Consider the following 21,450-nt stretch of genomic DNA (forward strand, 5'->3'; position numbering starts at 1 on the left):
TTTCAATTTTCGAGTTTCAGGTGTGACTGATGGCAATGTAGTTCTGATTATGTCACACTTTCTTGCTCGAGAAAGGAGTGGAGGGTCGCTTCTCCAATGTGTGCCATCCTTTCCCTTGTACTGCTGGCCTTGAGTCCCGTCGTCGTTTGATGCTTCGTAGCCATCCAGATCAGAATCGCTGAATTCCTGCTCTGTGTCTGTCACATCGTCTTGGGTATCAACATGATCCTCCTCATTTTCATCTGCCGAATCATCACCTTCCTCTTCAACTTCCTCTAAATATCGCTGGATCCGTCTCTCCGCTTTCTCGTAATTCATCCCTACTTGATAACAATCAACGTGGAAAATATTATTTTTCTCATTGTAAATCCTGTAACATGGGCATGAGAATACAAGTAAATGAGATTGAGAACTAATTCAAAATACCAGCAATATTTTGGACGACTTCCAAAAAACCAGTTGTGTGGGTATCCGAGACAGCAGCGCTTTCATATAAAGTTTACAAGGCTCAGCGTAGAATTTACTCCCTTCCAGTCAACACTGTATTTTATCAAAAAACGTTCAAAATATATAATGTATAATTCTAAACCTTATCAAGACACAATAATATAAAAAATTCTAATAGTGAAGGTAATATACCAGCAGAATGATGGGCGACACAGCAAAAGTCAATTCAGCGGGTACCTGATGAGGGAGCTACTCTCGTATAGCGTGTGTATTTAATGTAAACCCACCGTGGAATGACTAAAAAGCCTCGTAAAGCGCACAGCAGAACACATGCCTGTCGTAATGAAATGGATGCAAAGTAATGAAACGGAGAAAGAGCACTATGTCAGTTACGGCGTCAGGCAGTCGAAGAATGGCATAAGAAGTGGCGCGGGTCTCTGAGACCGCAACTATGTTTTATGCACAAAGTATACATTTTAGTCTAAATCTCTCTAACCAACAGGAAAGAAGTTCCCAAGATAGACAAATTAACGAAAGGATATCCACATTTGTATTCTAACAAAAAAGTTGTAGACCGCAAAGCAGGTGCGCGGTCTCAGAGACCGCGCGCCACTCCCGGAGTGTTAAGGCTTGTGTAGTTTTTCAATTCCTGCCGCGTTAACGGTGATGAAATACACAGGAATTGCCCTGAGAAAATGGAGCCAAGTGCTTGATACTCGTACCAAGAGCCTCTGAAAATTTTCCATGGGAATTAAGGAATTTCATAAGTATAGTGACCTGCGAAGTGGCTCGGAAAGCCAAAGGTCCGTGGTTCGAATCCCGATCCAGGGAATTTTTTCTCATGGCAATTCATGCAGGCTATAATGCTATCTATGTTAGACGCGATATATCTGCTGTATAATTATAAATTCGTATAATTAACTACCTCAAAGCCAATATATCGGCTCGTGGCACTCAGAGGGTTAGACGCAGGGATGGCAACAGAAACTACACGAAAGTCAAAAGCAGTAAAATTACAAAGGTTTCGTTCCCCAGAACGAAATGTAGAAACGAAACGAAATGGATTTAAACCTGGGGAGCTAAACACAGGATTGAAACAAAATTGAACTCACAACTACTTCGGGTCGAAGCTAAGCTAAAATTCTGGGACGAAAGAAAACATAGATAATGTTTCGCACCGGATGGAACACGTGACTCACCTTCGAAAAGTTTAGTTTCGACCCACACCAAGTGCGAAGTGTGGTTGACTGAAGTAATGGTTCGTCCTACCGTCATCAGATGCATGGGACATTCGTGTTTTTACCACAATCAGGAGAACGGTGAACGCAAACTGGCCATTTGAATTTTAAGCTCGATGTTTTAACCTCTCTACACGTATGTCAAACGTAATGGGTCCCTTTTATCTCCGTCCACTCCACTTTTGGGATCAAATTCGAACTTTGAGCAGCGGAGTTTCGATTAATTTAGTTTCGTTCCCAGGAGTAAAGTTTCGTCCCGGGTCGAAACTAAACTCCTTGGTGATTTTAATTTCATCCGGGAACGAAACTTAACTTTAACCTAGTAATTTCGTTTCCCTCCGGGTCGAAGCAAAACATTTTCGTTTCGTTTCACTTGCCACACCTGGTTAAACGTTTCATCGAAATCATACAGGCCTTACACTGAGAAACATTTAAGTACAGGATTATCATAAAAGAGTGGTGTTGTTTCATTCATTAATTGGTAAATTGGACACCCATCAGGAAAAGCGGAAGGATTTCTCGCAAAAGTTGGATTTCTAGGTAAAATTGGCTTCTGAGAAGAAAACTAATACTTAAAAGATAAATCATATGACATATTGAATACGATAAATCAGCTACATACCGAGGAAGAAAGGAATAGGCTAAGAAATAGTTCATATTTAGTTTTAAAATATATAACTATGTACATTACGCGTTTATCCAAGTATATTTGAATCATTGGTATGAGCTGTATTACAAATAATATAGTATTTTAATTATGAAAAACAGAAAGACTTTAAGATTCACTGGGTTTTCTAATATATTTTCTTAAATCTAGGTGTTCTTAAAGGATCTCTCTATATGTGAGGACCCGCTGACCAGTCATAGACACTTAGTGCTTTTGAAATATCTCTTATAGTACTAATCATCGCTACTTATGAAAAACTGCAAATCAGTTCTTTAAACCCTGAAAATTTTCTGCTTTGATCGAAGCGAATGTGTCACAGTATTTCTCCACAGATGCATAAATTCCTTGGCTCAATGGCCCGAGTGTCAACGATTCAAGTCTCTCATAGACTCCGATATCTATTTGCCTTTCACTAAGAGTTCTATTCAGTTGTAAATTGAAACAATTCAGTGAGAGGACGCAAGGTTCCTCCTTCACGGGCTCAATCATCATATTTGCCCTCAAGGAGTCCATTATGGTAATAGGACCAATAATACCTAATAAGAATACTTCTCTTTGAAGGAGAATTACCCTGATTAATTTCTCCGCGGTTGAACTATCTGTCGTATCATTAAAAGTTAGAATTATCATGATTTAGAGAGAATATTCAATTGAATAGATCTCAATGAACAAGAAAAACAATTTATACGCATTCACGAACGTGGAATTGGATGGAATGAAATTTTAAGAAAAGGAGGCAAGAAGTGGCTTTAATATTATGATATCATAATTATCACATAAATTTAGTGTAAAAATAGCAACAATATTTATTCAAAATTTGAAAAAGATTTCAGGCGAAAAATAGCCATGTTTTATAGAAACATGCAATAAAATAATTTTTTAAATTTAACATGAAAGTAAAAATATTATTAATCGATAATCCATTTCTATGATCAGAAGGTTATCATCTATTCAAATATTCACTATATTCTCGTTTTATCAGAACTTAAAGCCTTACCTTAGTATGCAAAGTGACTAAATTCCAAAGAAAATTATATACTCCCGTGTTCATCAACTTAATATAAAATAAACGCGCTCATATGAATACTATATCAAATTAAATTGTAACGGCAAGATGGTGATTTAAAAAATTCACAGCTTCTTTTGTTCTGTATAATTTCGAATGTGGTTTATGTACAAAAATAGAAATTTTAGAATAAATAGAAACATTAGTTCAAATTTTCCCATACTTGTAAAATGAAATGCCAGGTTCTTCTTCGATTTGCTCTGCCCTCAAATGTCTCTGTATCTAATCAGGTCGATGCTTTGGAAATTACCAACAGAAGTAAATATTTGATATTAGTTAGATGAATTTTTTTTAACCAATGATAGGGTCCTAATGCAAAATAATGGTAAAATGGAGCAAAGTTAATGTGAGAGATTACGCTATAGCCAAATAAGCCTCGAGGATGTTAACTGATGAAATGGGTCTAGGCTCACGCTGAGATGAAACTCCATCAGTCATGCATGGTGGGAGAGGCAGACTACAACTAATTAGCCTGAGGGTTTAGTGACAGTGGGGATAGAATAGTTCGGTGCCTTGAGATACGGGTATTATGGAGACCTGAGGTCGAGAACTGCGAAGCTAGGAATGTAAAAGCAGAGTGCTGGTAGTGGCAAGAGAGGAGATGAAATTTAGGAGAAGAGATTTTGAAGAGCCTAATAGGCTAACATACTGGTATTTTGAGCTGGTTGATGGATGATATATCTTAGGCTAGTTGAAATGGAGTTACTATGTAAGGCGTTATAAAAATGGCGTTATAAAAATTTTTAATGATTAAACCACTGAAAAAATGCCTTCAAGATATCAATATGAAAAAAGATAGATATTAAGGGAGACGGTTTGCAAGACAAAAACCACTTAATTATATCTTATCAGTTATTAATTAATGCATTAATAAAATACCGTAAATTTGAGGCATCACTTTGTTCAAGTAGTTTACATTCATTTTAGAATAAATATTTTATTCTTCTACCGTATTTTTGTCATTAATCCTATGCATTTCATCACTTCACGACTTCATACATGCATGGTGGTAAAACGCATTTAACGAATAAAATATAGTGTAGAAGAATGCACAGTTTATATTTAAATGATTATTTGAATTTGACTTCTGAGAAATTACCTCTAAGGTATCTGAAAAAACTTGTAATGAATGGATGAATTCCAATCAAATATAAACAATCTGTGTTGGCAACGACTAGCCTGTGCTCTGTGTAGCTTTCAAGAAACCTTTCTCCTCTTTGATTGCTATTTTTCTACCGTTTTCACCTTCATCGACGACGGCATTCCAATCTCTCAGGATAATAAAATATCCTTCCTCTCTCAGCCACTTAGTCACCTCAGTAATATCTTGCTAGACGTCCTCCACTTCTTCATATTCATAATGAGATATAGACATTACTCTCGCACCACTTAAGTTGCTCCGGCTTTGGTCTCTCTCATAAAAAATTTCCTCTCGTTAAACTGCACGATTTTTTAACACGCATTCGATGCTCTTCGTAAGCATTACTCTCACCCCAGCATTGCCATTTAGCGACCCTGTGAGAATAATTTTGTAGCTTCCAGTCCAAAAGTCTCCTTCTTGAGGCCACTTCATTTCACTAATGCCTATTGCTCGGCGTTTATTATTCGCATTTCCACTTCGACTTCTCTAGTCTTTCGCAAGTGCGAAGCAATGTAACGCTGCAAGTCTTTATCCTAAAAATTCTATCATATTTGACCGATGTACCGCCACGTGTAATCCCCGCCCGAAGATCGGAATGTGGAACTTGTGTACCCCCGCATTATTTTGCTCGAGATAATTCCCCTATGTTATTCCACTATGCTATATATAATAATGAGTGGAGTAGCTGCGACTCCTTGGGATAATAATGTGGTGGTTTCCCCTTACCTTCCATATCACAGCACTACAGCCGTTAAAGCAAAAGTTATCAAGCCTTAAATGAAATGTGCGTCGATGTTCCGGCCAATATGGTCTCCACCTTAACATACACGAAGAAAAGCTGCTGCCCTCTCTCCCAGGCGATGAGAGGCACAGCTGTAAGCAATCCTCCGTCGCCAACAACTACGCCTCTCACGGAATCTTCTCAGGCTTATCAAATATCATACAGGTGGGCTATCTTACCCAAGCGTAGAACAAAACTCCCTCAGATCGCCGACCCTTTTTGTTCACGGCAGCTTATTCGACGAGTAATCTCGCTTATCTTGAAGCTAACCTATGTATCTAGAGGTCGACCCACCTTCCGCAACCCAGTATACCTCAAGCTTAGCCACGAGCTAAAAATACAAGCGAGAAATATAGCATTATTACCCATTTCAATTAAGTGGGAATGAAAAATTTCCTTTTTCGCTGATGGAGATAGTTTCCGTTGCTAGCAGTGAATAGAACTATTTACTCTAAAATTTAAACTCAAAATTTCTCAATTGGACCAAATGATGCCACTTTAATTAATTATTACATACGTGTTATCATGGTAAAAATAAACTAGTATGCGTAAAAACATTGAATAAAATTAGGGGTCAAATTTTACCCCTTGCTATCTTTTTTGAGAATCAAAAACTCTGTACTTTAAGCGTTAACCGCATTTACTGATCGCAAAAGGGATAGCAAATTATAATCATAGTTTGCCACTTTTATACAAAAAAACTGGAGCCACTGTTGAAATATGCCCTAATACGACTTCATGTCAACAAAGTTTTAACTCCACCTCGATTTATTAAATAGCTACAGAGGGCTATTGTAAATTATCGCAAAGAAGGAGGCCTATTCTGGAAGATCAACAGTTTTTTTTACAGATGCTATGGCAGAAAGCGTCGATTGTATGAAATATCTGAGAACCATGCAATTTAATTGTATGACGCTGATCGCGTAAAATATCCGAGTACACCACGAAAGAAACATGAAATCTCATTGGAAAAAATTTCGCTCCAACTGGATTGATGAAGACGGAAATGGGGTATTCCGAAATGTTTCGCAAAGAAGACAACAGACCCTGAAAGGCATCCTGAGCTGAGCTAAATTATTTACATCTTCACGGAGAGAGAGGGGCATTTTGAGTGTAACAGAATGCTGGAATAAGATCGAAAGAGCCCTTAATCGGACCCCCGGCGTTATCACCCGCATATCGCATTGAGATTTCACAGGGGGATAAGAAGGCCCTGGGGAGAGGGTCCGATTCCGAATCAACACTTCCACTTGGCCAATCCCCCTTTCCACTCACGCGGCTAATTCGATAAACGGCAGTGGAGATTTCCCCTGATTTCACTCTCCGCCACGGGATTTACGAGGGCGCTCCCAAGCCACGCTGTGTTTTACTCAATCACGTTTCGCATCGCTCTTGCGGAATCCGACAAAAACTTTTTTTTTGCACATACCCTTCACGCAAGAAAACGACAGAAGCTTATTCTTTTTTTAGTACGATGCAAGTTTCGTAATCTCCTCTGCAATACTTGCTGTTTAGATAACGTTTCCATCGCATTACGCATTTTTAATGGGCGAATTTCATTAAATACAAAGATTCAAGCGTGATGAAGTGGAATTCTTCCATATTGAAATAAATAGTTGCAATTATCCACGATTATGAAATTCATTGCGACCAAAGTTTCAATGTTACTAAATCATCGTCAAGGTGAAAATCATCTTTGTTATGATGTATGTCAACTTTAAGATGATTAAAACCTAAGTCGCCATAAATTTATCATCATGGAAAGTTGCTAGTACTTTTTCAATAGAGAATTTTAATCTTGCATTCGATGTCTGCTACATGTAACTGTGACGTTCACTATTTTCCAACCAAGGTTAATTCCATGGCTATATTTAATTCACAAATAACACCGCATGGTCTTATTGCATCCAAAATTATTTGTAACTCCAAAGTATCAGGCCTTAATAATCGAAATTAACCCAAAAAAAATTGAAACACTAGTTTCCGTTTTTTCACCGTATCTCCAGTTTTTGTGTATGCAAAAATGTTTTCTTTTTTTAAAAATGAAACCACTACGTTCTACCATTCTCATTTTTTTTCAACAATTTTCACCAAACGCTAAAATTTTACGTAAACTTGAAGATTTCAAAGATAAGTTAAAAAATTTAGGAGACAAAAGACACGCCGAAAAATATATGTTGTTACCCTTACATCAATGTGTAATCCTAATTTGTTTTCAGATTTAAAAAAATGGCGGATCACAGTCAAAATATGAATAACTGCTTTACGCCATTTTCACATTTATATTCCATAAGGCTATTGGATTTGATTGTTAAGGACAACGATTATTGATAAGTTTGTAATATTATTAATTGAGAAGGGATATTTAAAAAAATGCCTTTGGCAGTTAGAATGGTCTTAATTAATATTTCTAACAATACTGTTAATTTCTTCAAGCTTTGAGAAATACAGCACCTGCCAAAAATGATTTTTTTCATACCTACTGACTCTAACTAACGCCAGCGTTTGAGTAAAATTCCCAATAGCTACGAGAACATGACAGAATATACTGAGAAATATTTTCGACGAAGCGATGGCACATCATCATTGTTGATGCCAGCAATAACATTTCCCTGATGCTTAATTTCTCAATCGGAGCATGTTAGACAATACATACGAGTTGTGTGCGGCACCGAGAGAGAGAATTAATTCGGATTAATTCCTTAATGAGAGGCCGGTTTCCATGAATGTAGCGCTGTACATATATGCCTACATTCGTGCAATTCAAATGGTTAGTCCAACTCAGTGGAAATAAGTTGAGTTGTCAAAATATCTCGTCCGTTGACATCTGGTATTCGCTGAGACAGAGAAGGTACTAGAGAAACCACATTTAGAACAAGCGTTGGGGGCATCGGAGATTCAGAAATAAGAGATAATTGTTTTCAAAAGGAACCCAGAGAGATCATTAATTTCTCGGATATGAGTTTATTTAAAAAAAAGAAGAATCAGGCAAACGTTTCCACCATAATGATTGTTGCAGTAAATTTTCTGGAAAACGTTTTGCAGGAAACGAAATTTTTCACCTTTATTTTCAAGGATGTCGTGATGTCTTTGGATTTTTGAGGTTATTTCTACATTGAAAATTTGTATATTTTCAACACATCAATCGCGTTTTCACTCGTGATGCAAGACAGTTATCTTTTTATTTGCTAGGATATGATATTCTTATCGGCATGGCAAATTGAGTAAGCCTTAATCAACATGGAGGCAATTGATATTCTCATTAGAATGTAATCACAAAAAAATAATCCCCGAGTTAAAACCGTGTCGTAGAAAAAAACAAAAATGGATTAAAATAGGGAGCGCATTGCGTTATATTACAGTACCCGTACGTCAATGGTGGGGTTCATACAAAAGTAGCGTAGATCCTGGAAAAAATTAATAGCAAAAGTAGCGTGGGATTTGGCCGATTTTGAAATAGCGGTAAAATTAGCATAAGATTTGTATAGCGCGGTTTGTAGTCATTTTGTCCATGCCTTTCTCATCCGTATTTAGTTAATTTTAAGTATACCGGTACTAGCCACGGTGATAACTTTTACGGGAGTCACCCGCAATGCACAAATTGTGCATAAAATCCACAGAGAAAATCTTCTTGACCAGCATTCGAACCCGGATCTCCCGTTTTCCGGTCGAGTTCTTTATACAGTTAAGCTATCGAAACATCATTCCTACCTTTGGATATTTGTGGACACAACCGGACTAGGTGTTATGGACTACTGAGCATATGATGCCACAAGTAGTCCAAATCGTGCGCACAGCGCCACAGCCGAAGAGCAGGCCCGGACTTAGAACTCATAGAGTGTTCGCTCTTGACTAATTTTAAGTAAACCGGGACTAGCTACTGTGATACCTATGAATTTCTTCTTAATTTTTTACCCCCTTGCCTCGTGGTCTTTGGGCTTGTTTTCTACTCAAAAACTCACTGATCTCTTCATGGGTTTAATGGCCTCCCTCATCAGAGAAAGGAACTGTCGTATTTCCTTGACGAATGCTATATCTTCATCCAGGAAAACCTCGTGGCCTGGCTCCAATAGGGCATATTCCGCACCGGCTGATTGAACATTTCCCTATCTTTGGGTCCCTCGTGTTCTTTCTCTCTGCACGCGATGTCTTTTTCGGTACATGATTTCCCACAGGCGCTCTTACTCTCGTACACTCCTTCCCGCCGGTCGTCGGATATCTGGTCGCAGAGTTATTGGATGCCCAAATAAACAACATCATATCAAACGCTCCTATAAAAACTGGCCATAATACAACATACCTTGATTCAACCTGCGGAATTCTTCAAAACAGGGAAAGAAAGTTTCCTCTAAACATAACCTCACATGGCGATAAAATCGAAAAAATAATATCTTTAGAAATAACAAGGGGAACGGGTTGGTGTGGTGGCTAAAGTGGTGGCTTCCCGCCCCGTGGGCTCGGGTTCAAATCCCGGCGGTGGCAAAGAATTATCAGAGACTGTCCCGATCCCTGCTTGGATGATGTGTGGAGGACATTTCAAGCGCAACAATCCGTCCGTCGGATGGGACGTTAAGCCGTGGTCCCCTTGGCGCCTTTCGTTAAGAGTAAGCTAATGGCGACGCCGGGTTTCTCTCCATCCTTCTTTACCTACCCTTCCCTCACGGCGCAAATGACCTCAACTGTCGTTCGCCTCCTCTAAATACCGCACCGAAAGAAAATTAGCAGTCAGCTCAAAATTGGCGTACCCTAAAACCCCAGCATGTGGAGGAGAAGGTGATCTTATGGAAGGGAGGCGAAACGCTTCGAACTGATGCAAGCATTAATCTCGAACGGAGTCAAGTCCCGAGCATAATTGCCAATTTTACCCTAACGGCCAATGTAACGGTACTTCTCCAAAATGCCAAAAACCGACGTCCGCGCTGGAGCACCAAGTTTCAGTCGGACTGTAACTGGAAAATCATCTTGGGCACCACTGTTATGCAAAACAGGAGACGTTTAATTAAAAGGGATATAAAGTCAAAGTGGTTAAGGTAAGGTTGACTAGTCTTAGCTTCTCATCTTTGGAGACATACAGGTAGTTCAATCCCTTCTACCTAGATATTAAATGCTGTTTTTAACTGTGAACAATCATCCCGTGATTAACTTAAGGCCGGATGGTGATACTTGGTGGAACTTGGTGACAGGAAACATAATAAAGATACACTTTAGTATGTTCCATAGAAGTTTTAATAACCGACCCAGGTTTCGACAGTACACTATGCCATTATCAAGGTGAATATCCACAAATTTGCGAGCTTATATATACCAGGGAAGGGAGTTAAGACAAGGAGGGGTGTTAATGGTGGGAGTGGGCAGAGCTAACGAAAAAATAGGTTCCTCAAGGTCAAAGATACAAAAGTGTATCTTTATTATGTATCCCTGTATCGTGATTAGGTGACATTGTCCCACTTGATTTTAATAGACAAGATTTCAGGAAACAAATTAAATTGAAGAAGGTATTAACAATCTTCTGGTGGGAAAAATGTGTGAAATAAGGGAGCAGTATTTAAGGATTGCTGGAGTAAATTAAACATAATAACATTCATAAACTAAGACAAATTCACCCGAGCTGACGATACCCAACAATTGGTACAGTAAACCTCGATTATAAAGATCTCGCATGTAACGAAATCCCGCCTATAACGAGGTGAGTTTCCAGTCACTTGGACTTTCCTATGATCTCCAATGTTGATTTCCTCGCATGTGACGAGTTTGTATGATGCGAATTTCCCGCTATTACGAGCTACTCTTTGGTCCCTTGGGGAATCATTTCATCTTTTATAAGAAAAATTAGGTCACCTTCGCTACTTAACCGTTCTTTACCTTACACGCTTCCCTATACCTTCCCCCTCAACAACACGAGTTGTTCTCACGTGTGGCCATCACCACATAGTTCCACTTTTCATATTAAAATCCTTCCCTTTAAAGCCGTTTGATGAAAAAGGTTGTTATTTGCTACGGATCTGTTACTTAAATAAAGACGACTTGCGGAATGTTAGTCGGCAATCCTGAGATTTATGGGGAAAAATTCTTTATTATCGCCATAATTAAATACCGTTAATAAAAAAATAGAACCATGGTCCCCTGTAACTCGTTATTTGTAAGTTAAATTGTATTACCGTTTAATAGTGATAAGCGTTATACCCTCTAAAACGTCACAATTAATGACATTATTAGGGAGGCTTACAATTAATGGTCGAAACGGATAGGGCACACGTTTTATTCCGAGCGGATCGCAACAATTTATATCTTGGCTACACACTCAATCAGCTCATTGAAAGGACAGAATGATTCTTTGAGCTAGTCGGGCGGAATCCTCGCTTCTGGTGAATGGGAAAATTGATTCGGATATGTAGTATCCGTTGGGGCGCGGTAAAAGGGGATTGTATACATCAGAACGTGGCTTCGACAAGGAGAAAGGCTGGGTGGTGGATCCGCCGATTGTGTCTGAGGGCGAAAAGTGTTCTGAGCGGAAGATGGAATGGAATGGAGTGGATGGAATGCCAGGCTCGCTAAGAGCGTCTAGGTTACGTGCCGGAGGGAGGAAGTGCAGGTGGAGCTTCGTGCTCTTTCATCCCTTTACCCTCCAGTCACTACGACCCCTTCCACCCTCAACCCCCCAGAGGGAGTAGGGGGAGTGCTGCACTTATCTACCCTCCGCCCCCCAACTCTCTTTCGCCCCCGGACGAAAGGCGACAGGTTGCGCGCGAGGGGGCGGCGAAGGCGGGCGCGGTCCTATTGATCACTCTCTGGCATCGCTGGGTCTCCCACGGGGCTCGAACGCAGTCCCAGGGATGTTTTTAGCTCGGAGCAGGCCGCGGAAAATGGAGCGTCGGGAGTATTCACGAAAGCACTGGCGATATATGTTTTAAGTGAAAACTTCTTCGCGACAAACAAAAATTAATGGTTATAAGACACGGTCTCAGGCGTTATTTTGTGGAATTGCTTCATTATAGAATAATATAAAATAAATTTGTTTTATTCCACACTTTATTTTAAATAGCATGACCCGGGTTTCAACAACTAGTGTTATCATCAGGTGCAAATAGATGGGTGGCATGCTCTTAAATAGGTAATCGTGGGTGGAGGGGGGGGGGGGGAATGACCATATGTTCCTCTCCCAGTCACCATTTCTTTACGTCACACTAACATCCCCCTTCGACCCTCAACCTTGAATCCCTCATGTCTTTTAAACCTTTTGAGGACCCCTCCCCCTTTATCTTTTTTCCTTGTCGTTTATCCCATGCAAGCCAGCCCAAGGCCCCCCCCACTCCTTTCTTCAAAAAACAGCTTTACCCGTCATCAATGTTCCTTCCCACCCCACCCTTTTTTCGGTTCGGTTATAAATTACTCACTCAAACGCCGTAATATATTATTATTGTAAATAATCAACCTTTGTTTTGAAATGTGAATAAGGTGTGACTACAGATTCTCTTTGTAAGCTTAAGAGGAATACTTGATGCACTGCACAAATGCATGAAGTAGTTACTCCATATGAATATCTATTGCAGATGCGCAAGAAAACTTTATTTGCAGGCTTTTTACAACGATATAGAGATGACTTTAACGTGCTGGGTGATATCCTTAGTATGGATTGGGTCTAGTATGACGACTTTTATCACATGTTATTAAACATGATCGCGAATTATACCTCAGGAATACCTCTAATTAAAGTTTCAATGTGTCGAAATACACAAACATTTCCTTGCAGATTTAATATCCATGATATAACGCTATTCAATCATTGTCTTTGATGCACCAGCTTACGGATGACATTGCAATTTAAACAGGAACAAACAGAGAAATGAACTTAAACAAAATTAAACGTTATCGCCATCACAAATAATGAAAACAAAATCATTTATACCAACCTATCTATTATTGTCTGAATAGCGTAATTGTCTGCGCAATGGCCCGAAAACCAAAGGTACGTGGTTCGATTCCCGGTCCAGGGGAATTTTTTCTCGTGGCAATTCTTGTATATTTCACTGCCGTTCACGCGGCAGGGTTTGAAATATTACACATAATATATACAGTCATACAACAATAAAATTTAAGGCTTAAATATTTTCATAAACATTTTGGCCATGTGGCAGGGTAAATTTAATTTGCTTTTATTCTTAACTAGACAAGACTCAAGGGATTACACATTTGCTATTTTCTTTCATAATTAAAATGTCAGCGCTGTGTATATTTTTCGCTTCTACTAATCACATATTAGCTATGAATTATAGTCATTAAAATTTATCTAGACATAAAATTATTGGCATTAAAGTGGAGAGGTAAACCAGTAATAGCAACGTACTACGATATAACTAACGAAAGAGTTAATTCCTTTGAACCAATTTGCTTACGGACCGAAATCCAAAACATCGTTAAATATACGCATTCGTAATGAATGGATTAGGTATTTGCAGAGTTACGTTACATGTAGTCTGGTGCTCACTGAATCCAAATCGGAATGAAAATAAGATAAATATGAGAGAATTCATCTTTAGCCTTTAAGAAGGGGAGGAAGGCAGAAGTACCAAGCGTTTCATGTGCTCAGCAGCTTAATGGAAAATGCAAAACCAACCTTGTCATGAATATCGTGACCTCGTTGTCGTGTACACAGTAGGAAAATGTGCTGTTTTATCCAGGCGTAAAATAGTAACATGTGATGCAAATTCATTTTGTTGCAAAATAAACTAAAATTTTCAGTAAACATACGTTCCACTTGAGAATCTGATTATTACCATGTAAAATTTGTAAAATATTTTTCCGGTTATAAATAGGTAGCGTAAACAAAAATCATAACTCGAGTACTAGATTCTCCTTGCGCTGTTAAATCACAAAGAAAAGGTTTCCAATGTTAGGGTTTACGTACCATTTTACTGACTGACCTAGTAGGGGTTGGATATTATGAAAAAAAACTGCAACCGCCGGGATTTGAACTCGGACCTACGAGGTAGGAAGCAAAAAAACCGAACCAATCCCCTGAATTAAGATCGATGAGGGTAAAGCTCAAACCAGACAGCCGCAAGCGTGATAATTTCATGCATTAAGTTTTTGCGGGGACATACAGAATTGTATATACTGAAATTTTTTCTCCACTTATTTCATTGCCCTCTCCTACTCAAAACAGGCAAGTATATTTTAACCTCTTGTAATTTAAATTTTACCTTGATTGATTCTGTTGTCTCATGTATACTCGCACACGAAAATTATCATCAATTTTTTTATATTTTGAATAACCGATTCTAAAAAAAAAAAGTTCCTCATTTCTGACTCGGAGTAAAATTATCAGGAAGTACATGACTGGCACGCGGATCACACCACGATTTACCTATTATGTTTAATTCTAATGAAATCTTCATTAAGTTCCAATGATTCCAGAGGAGCATCAAAAGGCTCTCTTACATATTAGTAACTGGGTTAGAAAATCACTCACCTATATTTTTTCATGGTAGTTAGAAAATAGTTCTACTAATGAAATTCTGAGGCAGAAAAAGAAATGTTTCATGTGTTTATCATCTAAATTCAGAATACAAAAACAACCTTGTTTTAAATTTCAAGGATTGTATAAACGATTTTTTTTGTCCGCGAAGGATGGTTCAAACTGTATCCTGCACTGTTGTTCGATAATTAAAGTAGCAACAGCATGCAATCCACCCTCTATGAGGCCTAAGGTGAAATGAACTAGCGTCAAGAGCTATTGAAGTCGTTTATTAAATCGATTTTTTCCTGAAGCTAGGCATGCGTGAGAGTCACCCACACTTTTTTTAGAAAAAAGAATAACGATGGTTTTATTGCGCAGCTGACCTCTGTTCTTGAACCGCGGATGACGTTAAAATTTATCTATGACCTAGCAACCTCACATTAATGTCATCCACAAATATAAAATCTGATAAGCGGTCTCTAGGGTCGCCTAAGTAAAAAACGGAGTAAGGGGAACGTGTTCGCCTCTCATCCTTCAATAATTCTCGTATCTCAGAAACTTTTTTTCTATTCAGGAAAGCCACTTGCATTCTGCAATTTCTGCATTCATGAATTTAGCTTGGCTCCTTATAGTCAAGTATAATTCCTTTTTATACCTATCAGTTAAATATTTATCATCACAATTTTGTAACTTATAGACAGTCAGTTAGTTAACTTAAAGCTAAACCATTATATAGGATCCTGGGATTACCAATTGTAGCGCCTCTACAATCTGCGCATAGCAGCCTAATTTAGTATCAACCTAATTGACATATACAGCCTGCTTGCAATATTTGTTTAGTGAAAACAAAAAAATGTTTCTCTTTCCATCACAATAGGTAATTAAACACGAAATTCTGTGCGCATATTTGAATGATCAAAATCTATATCATAAGTTCCTTTACTTAGATTCTACTATAGGCCTAGATTCAAGAGAGAAAATAAAATTTTGACTAATCAGAGGGTCACACAGATTTACTATGAGAAAATATTTCCAGGATAATTAAGTTATTAACGGTAATAATGATAATAAATGTTATCGAACTGGATATTTTTGTTGCATTTATGATTAATTGAAATTTTAAGCAGGCATTTGAATATAATGTCGATAGAAACAAGCTTAGTTTTTAAAGTGAGGGAAAAAAGCAATCCACAAGGATAAAGCTGCACACAAGAAACGGCAGTTTGAAACGTCTTTCTGTAATGTCGTTTCCAAAACTGAAATTAGCTATTCTTGAGCCTTAGATTACAAGCACCTTGTGGCTTAAAGCACCCAAGCTAACTCTCACCGAGTATTTTACGATTATTTTGGAAGGTACGGATCGCAATTTACCTTAAATATGGAACGGAAGGGTAACCAAAGGTTAAAAATAATCATTATATTTTTGTAACAATAGTCAGCACTATTAGTTACAGTCTCACGTGACCAAAGTAGACGTACCGCGTTATCTTTTTAAATTTTTACAATTTCTGCAGACAGTAACTTGTCAAAAGCAGATTTATTGTTTCAGCGTATCGAAAGGTCGGGTACACAACTTTGCCTTTTTACTCTCTAATTAGGAATTTTGATTTTTCGATGAAAACAGTTAAATATAATTTAATTATTTTTACAATTAAATTTTACCTCCACCGATCCAATCTATATATAGCCTCATACAAAAATGAAAACGATGTCTTAGTATTTTACTTAATAGTACTATCTCAAAAATGAAAACTTCCTCAATTTCCAAGTGTAACATAACCAGCAAGCAGGTCACTCTCCATTTAACCTGCTATACAGCATTCCAACGAAATCTTCTTATGATATATGTTAGATGAATCTAGACGATCATCAGGAACTTTTAGATCTAAGTAAGATGGAAAATTCATTACATTAAATTAATTTTATATATTATATAAATTTTAGAGCAGCGTGGCTACCAGTTAAAATAATTCACACCATTTATATGATATTATTGTATGGATTTGTTTTTTGTATGTATCGTTTCCGAATTTTATCAATTGTGAAACTATTTTAAAATTTGTGTAATATTGTATTTAAAATTTGTGTATATCCCTCGCGTTGCCATCCTTGATGGACCGCGAGGGCCTAACACCTAGTGCCATCAGCCTCGGTATAATTGCCATTTAAATTGAAAAACCTGGGTAGCGTAGTGGTCTGCGCATTGGCCCGGATTGCCAAAGGTCCGTGGTTCGATTCCCGGTCCAGGGGAATATATTTTCTCATGGCAATTCTTGTATATTTTACAATTATTTTTTGTTATAAATACCGTGAACTGGGGAAACTTGAAGTGGTTTCCATTGTTACCAACTGTAAGATTAGCACAAGTTGTACCTAATCTGCCCACAAAAACCTACTTTTGTCTCACTATGGCACATACAGTCTACTTGCGGTATTTGTTCATTAAGAGAAGAAATATTTTTGCCCCTTTATATCGTAGGTAGATGAAAAATTAATCCCGCAATGCTGTGATGATCTTTGAATGGGCGAAACTTTTATTATGAATTCCTCGACAGGGCAACTTAGATTTGAGAGAAGAGAAAGCCCAATTTACAAGAGCGGGGTGCATTGAGTCGGGAGCAAAGTGAAAGTAACAAGAGGCTCAGCAGAGCAAGCACTGAGAGATCCGCAGAAGGGATGATGTGATACAGTGGCTTTAAGTGGATGCCCGGAAAGAAAAATGAATGCAAGAGGATCCAATTTTGAAAGGCTACACGGCTCAAGGCCGGCATAAAGCTCTGTCAGAGCTCTAAGCATGAATAAGATGAATGGCAAAGAGGGAGTACTAGTTCAGCCATGCAGAAGAAACTATCGCGTTCAAAGAACTAACACCAGGTTTTTCCTCTCATAATATGCTTGTTGAGTGATTCAAAATTCTGTTACAAATCTGTCTGGAATGGGAAGTATGTTTTATTCATACTTACATTGCCACTTGACTCTAACAAAAAAAACTCAGGGTAGTATGAACAAGTCTCTTATAAATAAATGGAAGGGCGGACAGCCAACGTACATCATATCCTTAACTTACATCCATACAGTAACATTTTGGTATATAATCTAAAAGAAAACTTAATCATCTAAAATCAGCGTCAAATCCTTGAAAAGGGCATTGAAAATACATGAGAATATTTTCAATATTTCTATGTGAGTTATATGTATACATGTCAGTCTTAAATGGTACGAGACAAAATACTAATAATAATATATAGATGAAATTTCATGCCGATAAAATGTGAAATAATACAGCTTGCATGCAATTTATTTGACGCACGTATTGCAAAGTATTGTACATCATGAAAACGGGCAATTTTACATTCAAATGAACGACATTGCTAATATCGAATGCAACTTTAGTGAACTGTTCCTCGATTAAGCTTGAAAGTTTTCCAAAATTCAATCCTTTATATTCATTGTTTTTTCTTTTAAAGATGCGATAAGTCCAGATGGATTTCGGACCACAAAGTACACTAAAAAAAAAGATGGAAAATATAATTTCGATACGGCACTGCGAAAATTATCATTCCAGAGTGCCAAAATAATGTTTTTTTATTTTACAACATTAGTAATTTTTATTATTATTATTTACCTGTTATCATTAAGGCAGTAAACATTTAGTTGATTTAATCAAGCGACATTCGTTTCTTTCAATGCCTAAAGTTATCCGTTATTTTAGCGAAAACAGTGAGCTACTATTTCTTCATTCAAAACGGCGCATGATTTGTTGAATCACATAAATTCTGTTTTGCTACTGCAAATATGCCTTCAAATTTGAAGAGAGTTTATCTCTCTAGCCTCGTGGATTACGCATCGGAGTTCGACCTACAAAGCACAGTCGACTAGTCAGTATTTGCTCACGTGGCACGCTACTCAAACTTCCTTCGCAAAAAAAACAATAAAAAAAAACATTTAATCCTTTCTGCGATCCCCACCTCGCCTTAACTGAACCCAACGCTTGACCTACTCTAGCATTTCCCACGCTAATCCTACTTCAGCCCGCATTCTCTTAGCCGATTCCTTACTTTCCTAACGCGCTCCAAAACCCTTTATTACTCTCTTTCGTTCAACAGTTTAGATCCGAAGAAATGGCACTTACTGAAAAAGTAACATGCGTTCCTAGCCCGACGATAACAGTTCTCTGTGTTCCCTTAATTGGTGTAAACGGCAAAAAAACGTGCGATTGCGACGGGCTTTTGCGCTTCCATTTAAAATTGCTCTCTGGTAAAATGGGCGGGTAAAGTGATCCTTGCGAACGGTGCAATCGGTGCAGTCTTGCAATCGGCGGAATCTTGCAGTTGGTGAAATAAAGTTTAAGTTCTCACTAACTGCAGATGGTGTGTTTGTGGTGATTTAAATACAAATATTTCCGTAAAGGAAAGGAATTTTGCCGGCCCCAGTGGCGGCGGGGTAAAGTCATTGCCTGCTACTCAAGATGTCGTGGGTTCAAGGGTAGGTTGCCCCTATCCAAGGTATGGATGTGCGTGTGCAGTTCATTATTACGTTGAAAACCCCGATTTAAACCGCCAATACTGCTATTTCCGGTGATACAGGAATAAATAAAGTTGCTTGCAAATACATATACCAAACAGTTGAATATTCATCACTGCTTTAAGTTTGATATACTCACCTCATGGAAATAAGAACAAAGTTGTTAAAAGATCTATGCATATCCCAAATAGCAGTATCCAAAATATCAACGCATAATAATGGCAATAGGAAAAGAAAATTATTTCTCTTTTCCGGATTTAATGGTAGTTTTCTGGATTTTCAACTTTGAATGAAAACGATATAATGTCATTGGAGGCATTACACGTATTTGAAGCAATATATATTACATCTACATGAACCATTTAATAGAAAAACGTTTAACCACGAAGGTTAGTTAACTCTTTGACCTTAACACATATTAGTAAATATTTGGTACTGCTATAACGGAATTGCCGAAAGTAGGAACAATTTTTTTCTCAAGTTTGTAGAAAGCGGTTAAAAATCCTCACTTTACGATTCTTATTGATGAAAAATCACTGATGGAGCAATAAATTACCACATCCGAGGTCTCTCGGCCCATTTGCGTGATGTTCTCTCTATTAAAGATTTCTTAGAAATTTCCAGTAGCTTCAAATTTTTATTTACAGTGGTAGCGACATACTGATAGAAGCAGAGCCAAGAAAACTTAACATGCGTGTTATATGCCAGGCACTTAGTCAGAAATGTATTAAGAGTAGGATAGAGGGATAAGCGAAATGAATGTCAGCCTACCCCTTTATTATTATAGTATTTTACCGATTAAGGTAGGTTTCCATAGAGTACTAAAGAACTAATCTGGGAGCCTCCCTTTCCTTCCAGAACTGCCCTCTTCAATTCTCTGCAAGGCCTACTCCCTTTCAGTCTATCTAAAAATCCTATTCTCTTCTTTCCCCTCCCTGCTTTACCTAATATTCTACCCTCTAACACCGTTTTCAACAACCCGTCCCCGCTAAGTACTCTCTCCATCCAAACCTTCTGTCGCCTCCGTATCTCATCTACAAGCAGCCTCTCTTCGCCCACCATGTCCATCACTTTATTGAATACCTATAATCACCTACCCCTTTATGTTCTGAAAATATAAAAATATAACAGCAGCATGGGTCACTTTATTGAGACATTCACACAGAAATGGATCATCATCATCATCACTAGTCAACAATCCTAGGATTGGTTTGACGCAGCTCTCCACTCTATTCTCCTATCAGCTAATCTTTTCACACCTACGTATTTCTTCTCTTTTACATCTCTCTTTACTTGTTCCATATATTTTGTTCAAGGTCTTCCTTTTCCGTTCTTGCCTTCCACTTGTCCTTCGACGATTATCTTCATCAGGCCATCATGTCTCAAGATGTGGCCTATGAGGTTTTTCCGTCTTCTTGTTAAGGTTTTCATGAGGCCTCTCTTCTCTCCCACTCTTCTTAGGACTTCCTCGTTACTAACTCGGTCGATCCATTTGATTTTCATAATTCTTCTGTAGCGTCACATTTCGAAGGCCTATATCCTTGCTTTCTCCGCTGCGGTCATTGTCCATGCCTCACTTCCGTATAGGAGCATACTTCAGATGTAGGTTCTTATAAATTGTTTCTTTACTTCCATATTTAAGTTTCCCGCTGTAAGCAGGTCTCTCTTTTGGTGGAATGCTCTCTTTGCATAGGCTATTCTGCTGATAATTTCTTTCTTACTTCTCCCGTCACTAGTTATCTTGCTTCCCAAATAACCGAATTCATCCACCTCTATCAGTTATGGATGGATAATGGATACAAAAATAGATATACATGCAAAAGTGAACATAAAAAGTATGAAAATGATCATTCGCTTAATTATGTCGTTTTTAGTAGACCGTGCGCAAAAGTTTTGGGAACACCGGAAATTCGATAGCCAGGTACACACACATAACACACTCTCTGAAATTAAGTACCCCTTCTTCACCGTTACGAAGCAACATAGCTTCAAGGCACGGCAGAAAGCTTTCCTGTTTATGGCCAAAAGTCTGTTTATTTGTTTTGCTAAAATGCACGGAAAACTGCCGTTGGCTTAGAATAAAGGAGGTTTGTGAAATCCAGAAGCGGTGTCCTTCAACGCGTAAAAAT

At 38.1% G+C, this 21,450-nt stretch overlaps 1 long non-coding RNA gene across 2 annotated transcripts; it reads right to left on the reverse strand.

The window, feature by feature from the left end:
- Positions 1-295: 295 nt before the first annotated feature.
- Positions 296-1,046, reverse strand: LOC124160356. 2 transcript variants are annotated; one of them, XR_006865146.1, is made up of 3 exons: positions 640-1,046; positions 427-540; positions 296-320 (listed from the first exon to the last, which is right to left on the reverse strand). It is a non-coding gene; the product is annotated as an uncharacterized LOC124160356 (long non-coding RNA). The 2 variants fall into 2 exon arrangements; XR_006865145.1 differs by having other exon boundaries at positions 296-323.
- Positions 1,047-21,450: the final 20,404 nt, after the last annotated feature.

Source organism: Ischnura elegans, chromosome 6 (genome assembly GCF_921293095.1).
Source record: "Ischnura elegans chromosome 6, ioIscEleg1.1, whole genome shotgun sequence".
NCBI classification, from domain to species: domain Eukaryota; kingdom Metazoa; phylum Arthropoda; class Insecta; order Odonata; family Coenagrionidae; genus Ischnura; species Ischnura elegans.